Raw genomic sequence first — 9947 nt, forward strand, 5'->3', positions numbered from 1 at the left:
TTCTGTTTTTAAATAAACAATTTAGGTATATATTTTCAAACCAAAATTCTATATAATTAGGAAAATCATTATCATAAAAATATAGTAAAGGAAAGGAGAATGGAATGGATAAGATTATCCAGGGAAGGTATAAGACACCAACAGTCTAAGACTTAAGCCTTGTGAGATGTCAATATTAAAAGGAAGGTTATAAAATGACAAATATTGGAAATAAAGAATCCAGTAAGCACAGAAGAACTAGAAAAATGCTAGGAAGAAAAGCAGATGAGTTTTAAGGAGCTGGGTGTGCACAGAAGTATCAAAATAGAGAATAAATATTAATACTAAGATAGTAGGCACTAAAAGGCTTTCCTGGTGGCTCAGAGGTTAAAGCGTCTGCCTCCAATGTGGGAAACCCAGGTTCAATCCCTGGGTCAGGAAGATCCCCTGGAGAAGGAAATGGCAACCCACTCCAGTATTCTTGCCTGGAGAATCCCATGGGCAAGAGGAGCTTAGTAGGCTACAGTCCACGGGGTCACAAAGAGTCGGACATGACTGAGTGACTTCAATTTCACTTTCAGGCACTAAAATGTCTACTTGATTTTGGCAGCTAAATCACCACTGGCACTCAACAAAAGTAGTCCCCTGGAATGATCAAAAAAACCTATGTTTCTAAATTGTTAGGGAAATTGCATTGAGATCAAATTATAAACATGTATCTTACAGATTAAAATCATTTCCAAGTGCTAAAATTAATTAGAAAGATTAGTTACAATAAATATTGGGAAAAGGCACAATAAAAATATTGTGTCACTTAATTAAGTTCAAAATATACTTACTAATGAATCCATATTTTGAATCAAGATAACATAAACCTAGCATCCATAGTCATTTTCAGAAATAGCACAACACTAGCATAAACACAAAATCACAGAGGCCCATTCTATCTAGAAACGTTTTAGCTTGTTTTGTTTTGTTTTATATTGTTTTTGTGGTCATGGAAGACAGACTAAACATGAAACAGTTTTACATAAAAGGGAGCAAACTTGTTATATTAAATCTTAATTCCATGTAGGCCTACACTGACTCAAAACTGTTACTGTTTACTTCTCTTCTGAATAACTGCTGATTCCTTATATTAATAATAGTACCATTAAATATAATTTCACTGTGCCCTATTTTATGCAAATACTCTTTGAAAATTATACTCTGAAATGCATTGACTAAAAATAATTACACCATTGAACAGTGAGTTACCCAGAAGTGTCACAGATATTTTAAAACTGGAACTGAGCATTTAACTCTCTTGATCATTGAATCATCTTCACTGAAGAGCTTTCTCAGAAAAATAAAATTAGTCATTTCAACATTAGAGGAAAAAGTATATGATAGATAGAATATACTTGACCATATATGTTAACTTCTGAAATTATATAAAATATTATCTTCTAACTAATTTTCCACTATCTTCATTGCTGCTGATACTCTGTTGATGCTTCAGTTTTAACACTGCGGACAAGAGAAAAACAGGTTTCCAGTTCTCTATTAACCTGGTGTTTCTTTACTTGGAGGCCATGACTGGTTCAATGTACTTCTCAGTAAATGTGCAAAACATATGAGATGTTTTAAATTATTCTAATGTGTGTACACGCTTAGTTGCTTCAGTCATATCCGACTCTTTGCAACCCTATGGACTGAAGCCCACCAGGCTCCTCTGTCCATGGGATTCTCTAGGCAAGAATACTGGAGTGGGTTGCCATGCCCTCCTCCAGGGGATCTTTCCCAACCAAGGATAGAACACACATCTCTTATGTCTCCAGCATTGGCAGGCAGGTTCTTTACCACTAGTGCCTCTAAAGCAGCACCCTAATTAAGAGAAAAGGACCATGAGGAATGAGTGTGTCTTAAGGAAGACAAGAACCAATTTCAATTCTCCAGACTCATAAAGTTTTCTTTTTCCTTTTATGTTTATTTCTAACTGCTCTTTTTCATTCACTTCTGATATAAATAAAACTTTCCACATATATGACATAAAATTACCTACAGCTATGTGCTTTTGAACTGTGGTGTTGAAGAAGACTGTTGAGAGTCCTTTGGACTGCAAGGAGATCCAATCAGTCCATTCTAAAGGAGATCCACCCTGGCTATGGTTTTTCCAGTGGTCATGTATGGATGTGAGAGTTGGACTGTGAAGAAGGCTGAGCGCCGAAGAATTGATGCTTTTGAACTGTGGTGTTGGAGAAGACTCTTGAGAGTCCCTTGGACTGCAAGGAGATCCAACCAGTCCATTCTGAAGGAGATCAGCCCTGGCATTTCTTTAGAAGTAACGATGCTAAAGCTAAAACTCCAGTACTTTGGCCACCTCATGCAAAGAGTTGACTCATTGGAAAAGACTCTGATGCTGGGAGGGATTGGGGGCAGGAGGAGAAGGGGACGACAGAGGATGAGATGGCTGGATGGCATCACTGACTCGATGGACGCGAGTCTGAGTGAACTCCGGGAGTTGGTGATGGACGGGGAGGCCTGGCATGCTGCAATTCATGGGGTCGCAGAGTCGGACACGACTGAGCGACTAAACTGAACTGAACTGAACTGATACATAGTGTAGTCATAAAGACAAAATACAATCCATTCTTTAATTAAGAATTTTATTGTTCACATTGTGATTTAATCATTTTTTGGTTATTTGCTACATACAGGACAGATCTATCTTACCACTTCCCACAAAAGGAAATAACTTTGTTATGACTGGGTCTTTACTGCAGCACACAAACTGTCACGCAGGCTTATGGGATCTTAGTTCCCCAATCAGGGATGGAACCCACGTCCCTAGCATTAAAAGGCAAATTCTTAACCAGTGGATGACAGGGAAGTCCTCTGATTCTTGTGACTTGGCTTGAATTTGGAATGACAGGACATATTTCTCCAAGTATGAGTACTATCTTCTAAAACCTAAACATCTCTGTAAGAGGTTGAGACCTCTAAAGCGTTATTCCCTCAGTCATGTCTGACTCTTTGTGACCCCATGGACTGTAGCCTGCCAGGCTCCTCTGTTCATGGGATTTTCTAGGCAAGAATACTGTAGTGGGTTGTTATTTCCTTCTCTAGGGGATCTTCTCGACTCAGGGATTAAACCCAGGTCTCCTTCATTGCAGGCAGATTCTTTACTGTAATTATTAAAATGGTAAATATCAGAGAAAGTATGAACTATTTAAATATGTAAGCTCTACTATGTATTTCAAAATTATTTAATTTTTTACTTATTTCTAGAACATATCCATTATATCATGGTGAATTTTAGGTGTATATATACATGGGTCTGCATATACTTATATGCCTGAGTATGTAGTTGTGTTTCAATGTGATTATGTGTCTAGGAGTATGTTCATGTTTGTGAGTATATGCATATATGTGTGTGTATACACATATGTGTAACTATGTCTGTATGTGTTTACTGTACATGTGCACGTCTGAGTTTGTATTTGTTTGTACACATATGTTCATGGCTCTGTCAGTCTGAAGGTGTCACATATGTATGTCTATTTCCACTTGCAAGTGAGATCCGTATTTGCATCGGTTTTGTGTGTTGTTATGTTTTCACATGTGTACAAGGATAAATTCCAGGAAGTATCCTCCATGGCATGTTCCTCTGATTTGAATGTGAGGTTTTTGAACTAATTTATATTAACTTCCCTTCAGTTCAGTTCAGTCACTCAGTCGTGTCTGACTTTTTGTGACCCCATGAATCGCAGCACGCCAGGCCTCCCTGCCCAACACCAACTCCCGGAGTTCACTCAGATTCACGTCCATGGAGTCAGTGATGCCATCCAGCCATCTTATCCTTTGTTGTGCCCTAAGACTTCACAAAATGCATATATTACTTATCGACTAAGGAACCAAACCAGACAATCTCAAAAAAACGAAAGCTTTAAAACAGAAACTGAAAGTTCAAGGGAAGCTAAATCCACTAATGTCAAAACCTCAGAAACATACAGAGAAATCAACATCCTACATTTTTGCAAATGGGGAAATTAATCCACAACTCGTTATAAACTATCTTGCCAGTGTATTAGAGTTTAAATGAGAGATGCACAAAACAGCAGAGAACCTGAGACACCTTAGCATTCAAAATGATGATTATCATCATCTAACTTATCAGTTTAGTTTGTGTAGAGATTTTAAGCAAGAAAGCAGTTGAACACTTCCCTTGGGCCAAGTAAAGAAGTGTATATTCTAAGGGAATCCAAGCAGTTCACTTTTTCCCAAGACATCCTGCATTCTGCATTACCTTAATTCATTCATCATAACCTAGTACCTAATGTGCAATTCCATATGAACATCATTATCATCATAATGAATATATCTTCATTTGTCAGAGACATGCCCATATTATTCAAAATTGTATGTGATACGTGAAATCTGAATATAAGCCTATAATTACAAAGTGGAAATAAAATTAGCATGTTTTATAGAGTATGTATGAACAAGAAAAGTTAGCTCAGACCTGGTAGAATTACATGGGAATATAGATCATAATCATAAGTCTCTTAATGAGCAGGTAGACCAAACACAAGGAGACATTTAACTGAATCAAATATTAAAGTAATTAGGCTAAGATACACTGTCCATCTCACAATAAATAGGTTCTTGTCAATAAAATGAAAATACCAAAATCTAATGACTTAGATTTCCTTATCCATATTTCATGTTAATACCAGAAATGACATTGTCAATATATACAGGATCTACTTGTTTACAGTCATCACCATCAACAGTTTTCCTATGTTCCTGGAGTCTCTTTAAATATTATTGCATGTGCATTTTATAGCTATTAATAAATTATGCTGAAAATCTAATTTCTATTTGGATATCCATTTCTGTTTAAGGTATCTTTTCATATCCTTATTTGCAATCTATACTTCCTATTTTCAATTTAACTCATGAAGGGAAATTTTAATTTTCTGTTTTGTAATGTTTAAGGAGTAATTCACTCTAGCTTATAAGTATGTCATGTTTGGCTCAAGGGTTTGTGAAAGTCTTTGATCTGCATTAACTCTATTTCAGCCATCGACATGTTGAAGATCTGTAGTCTCAGCCTTTGTATAATATGCACTCATGTAGGTCTCCCATATGGTTCTAAACTCTCTGACAGGAAGTAAAAATAATCTCAATCAATTTTTAATCTCTACCATCAGTGACTCACCTAACATATCTGGAGCATTAATTGTGTACACTGTTTGAATAATAATGAAGAAAGAATGAACATTTTGTTACTGAAGGCAGTAAAATATATATTTGGATTAAAAATGTATCTTTGGATTAAAAATTAGACTGAGGACAGAAATTCCATAATGTCAGACTAAAAAGATTGGTAGACACTTCCCCCAGCGAAACAATTTAACAGATTAATATTATTTTTTAAATAATGATAATTTGTTACTGGAAATTGTCCTGTGAGGAAAGAACAACTGTAGAAAAAGTCACTGAAGAAAATATACTAACTCTCAGCAGGAACAGTGAGAACCTATGACATTTGGACATTTGGGCCACCAGTGAGAACTTGTGGCATCTGGGCTACAACTTGATCTTTCTGTCTCCCATCCAGCACCTTCTTATGGAAACTACTTAGAACATTCTCCTCTATGCAAGTCAGCCAAGAAAATAGGATTCCTTATCCCCCAAGATCCAAGGCTAAAGCTAATATTTCAGAAGGTGCAGACACAATTGTTCCTTATTTCTCCAATTCTGTGTCCTAGAAACTTCACTCCAGATAGGTACAGCCAGGAAGGCTACAGCTCCCTTCTCAGATAGGGAAGCCTGAGGATGAAAGGACTCCAAATGCCCCTGCTCCATCATGTTCACAGAGGAGAAGTTCCTACTAGGAGATTCAAGTCCAGAGGATCAGGGCTTGCCATTCCCATCCATGACCACTCATAGAGTGCGAAATTCACTTTAGGGAAAGTGAGTCATCAACTCCAGTTCTGGTACAGAGGTGCAAAGATTCTGCTCAAGGGAGAAGGCAAGGCATTAAATGAAGAGCTCCACATCTGCTGAAGGGGATTGACATTATTTAGAACAGAGTGGAGAACAACTTGCCTGAGGGCAGCATTGAAAGCAAGTTAAAGGATATGAGCAAATATCAAAGGAGCTTGAAGTTTAATGCAGAGAATCTGGAAAGGTTTGTCCAAGAGTCTTCCTGGGATTATAGTCAGATTTAGGGGTTGGGAAGACTGTGCACATGTGCCAAACTACAACCACTCAGGGGTACTCAGAGCAGGATGAGGTCAGATTTGAAAGCATTCTCCCATCTGTAAACAAATCAACCAACAAAGAGTAGAAACAACCCAAATGTCCATCTACAGATCAATGGATACAGAAAAAGTGGTATATGCCTTAAATGGAATATTATTCAGTCTTAAGAAAGAAGGAAGTCCTGCCAGTTGCAACAACATTGATAAATCAGGAGGACATCATGCTAAGTGAAATAAGGCAGTCACAGAAGGAAAATACTGCACAATTCCACTTATATGAATTACCTAAAATAGGAAATTTTATAGAGAACAGAACAATAGTAACCAAGGGCTAGAGGAAGGGAAATGAAGAGTTGTTTGGTATAAAATTTCACTTATATGATATAAATTAGCTCTAGAGAAATGCATAGTCCCTACAGTCAAAAATTATATTGTTGTACTTTGCACTTTAAAATTTAAGAGGGTAGATAGCATGTTAAATGTTATTAACCCCACTAATAGTCTCCAAAAAACAAGTAAATGAGCAAAAATCCACAAAGGGACAACAAAGAAGCTTTTGTTGATAGATGTGTCTATTAATTTGAGACTGTGGTGATGGTTTCACAAGTATATGCTTATGGCCAAACTCATAACGTTTTACACATTAAGGATGTACAGTTAATTATGTATTAGTTACATCTCAATTTGGGTATACTGAAAAATTCATATGCAACTGAATTTTTTGGCCCCTGCAAAGACCAAACTACATGCAGTAAAATATCATAGACTAGGAAGAAGGAATAGATAATTCAACAGCAGTCATAAAAGACATTAATAGTTCACTTTCAGTAAAAGACAGAACAACTCAGCAAAAATCAGCAAATAAACAGGAGACTTGAAAAATACTATATAAATAAAATAGTACGAACAAAGGTTTTTACAGCACTCTATAAATGGCCACATGCACATTTTTTTTTCAAATGCACATCTAACATTCTCCAGGGTAGACCAGATGAGGCCATAAAACAAGTCTCACTACATGTAAAAGGATAGAAATTATATAAAAAATATTTCTGGGTCACAAAGAAGTTAAATTAGAAATCAATGACAGATTGAAAATTGGGAAATTGAAAGATTCATATAACTTAAATAATATACTCTAATAGACCAATGAGAAAAAGGAGAAAATTTCAAGCAAAACAAGAAAATTATTTGAGCTGAATGAAAACAAAAATGCAACACATCAAAGCTTATTGGATGCAGGGAAAGTAGTGTTCAAAGGGAAATGAAATGGAAAAATATCTACAAACACACAAAGTATCAAGACTTATCCAGTATAAAGTAGAAAAATGTGAACAGACTGATAACAAGTAGAAATTGAAACCAGTAATTTTAAAATTATCCAAAAAGAAAAGTCTGGGCCCATATTACTTTGGTGGTGAATTCTACCAAAAACTTAAAGAGAAATTAATATAATTCATTATAAACTCTCCAAAGAAGACATACGGATGGCTAACAAACACATGAAAAGATGCTCAACATCACTCATTATCAGAGAAATGCAAATCAAAACCACAATGAGGTACCACTTCACACCAGTCAGAATGTCTGCAATCCAAAAGTCAGCAAGCAATAAATGCTGGAGAGGGTGTGGAGAAAAGGGAACCCTCTTACACTGTTGGTGGGAACGCAAACTAGTACAGCCACTATGGAGAACAGTGTGGAGATTCCTTAAAAAATTGCAAATAGAACTGCCTTATGACCCAGCAATCCCACTGTTGGGCGTACACACTGAGGAAACCAGAATTGAAAGAGACACATGTACCCCAATGTTCACTGCAGCACTGTTTATGATAGCCAGGACATGAAAACAACCTAGATGTCCATCAGCAGATGAATGGATAAGAAAGCTGTGGTTCATATACACGATGGAGTATTACTCTGCCATGAAAAAGAATACATTTGAATCAGTTCTAATGAGATGGATGAAACTGGAGCTGACTATACAGAGTGAAGTAAGCCAGAAAGAAAAACACCAATACAGTATACTAACACATATATATGGAATTTAGAAAGATTGTAATGATGACCTTGTATGTGAGACAGCAAAAGAGACACAGATGTATAGAACAGTCTTCTGGACTCTGTGGGAGAGGGAGAGGGTGGGATGATTTGGGAGAATGGCATTGAAACATGTATACTATCACGTAAGAAACGAATCGCCAGTCTATGTCTGATGCAGGATACAGGATGCTTGGGGCTGGTGCACAGGGATGACCCAGAGAGATGTTATGGGGAGGGAGGTGGGAGAGGGGTTCACATTTGGGAACGCATGTACACCCATGGTGGATCCATGTCAATGTATGGCAAAATCAATACAGTATTGTAAAGTAAAATAAAGTAAAAATAAAAATTTAATTAAAAAATAATAAAAATAAAACAGAAGAGGAAAAAATACTTCTCAACTTGTTCTGTAAGGCCAGTATTGCCCTGATGCCAAAGCTAGTTTAATCATCACAAGAAAACAAAAATGTGGGCTAAAATCCCCAATGAATATAGGTACAAAATCTTTTAAAAATACTAACAAACAGAATCTAGAAACATATGGAAAATTTAGTGGAGTTGGTGTATATTCATTTTCAAGAAATGCATGCAAGGTCAGTCTCACATACAAAAGTTAATCAATATTTACATAATATCAATAGAATAAGAGATAAAAACATGATCATCTCTGTAGAGGCAAAAAAGCTTTGACAAAATCCAGCATCCTTTATGATAAAAGCACTCAACAAAGCAATAGTAGAGTGAAACTTCCTCAATATGGTACAGGGCATCTAAACCCCACACTGAATGATGAAAGCCAAAAACTTTAACTCTAAAATCAAGAACAAGACATGGATGTTCTCTCTCATTACTAGCCAGGGCAATTAGGCAAAGAAAGTAAATAAAACATATGCACATTGGAAAGAAGTAAAATTATCTCTATTCACAGGTGAGATCATCTTTCATTCAGAAAACCTAAAGACTTCACTAAAAACACCTAGAACTAATAAAAAAGCTCAAGAAGATGGCCAAACAAAAGATCAATACAGAAAAATAAAGTTTATTTCTATACAAGAGCAGTGAACCTTCCAATATTAAAATTAAGAAAGTAATTTCATTGATAATAGCATTTAAAAAATAAATGCTTAGGTATAAATGCAACAAATACAGGATTGTATGATAAAAACTACAAAGCATTATTGAAAATGGTGAAAGATACATATAAATGATAAGGTACTGCATGTTTATGGATTAAAAAAAAATTAATACAGGTAAGATGGCAACACTACTCAAATTGATTCACAGTTAAAATGCATTTTTTATTCAAATCTCAGTTGTATTTTTAAATAATTATCATTTGTAACCCTTGTGCACTGTGGTTGGATATGCAAATTCAGGCACCCATTGTGGAAAAGAGTATGAAGGTTTCTCAAAAATCTAAAAGTAGAACTACTATCTGATCTAATTCTGGCTATTTACACAAAGAAAATGGAAATACTTACTTTAAAAGATATATACACACCCACATTCATCGCAGCACTATTCACAATAGCTAAGATATGGAAACAATCTATGTGTCCCACAACAGATAAAGAGAGAAAGAAAATTTGGTATATATATTATATATATATAATGTATATATATAATATATATATAATGTACATATATATTATATATAATGTACATATATATTAT

Source organism: Oryx dammah, unplaced genomic scaffold, assembly GCF_014754425.2.
Source record: "Oryx dammah isolate SB20612 unplaced genomic scaffold, SCBI_Odam_1.1 HiC_scaffold_29, whole genome shotgun sequence".
NCBI lineage: Eukaryota > Metazoa > Chordata > Mammalia > Artiodactyla > Bovidae > Oryx > Oryx dammah.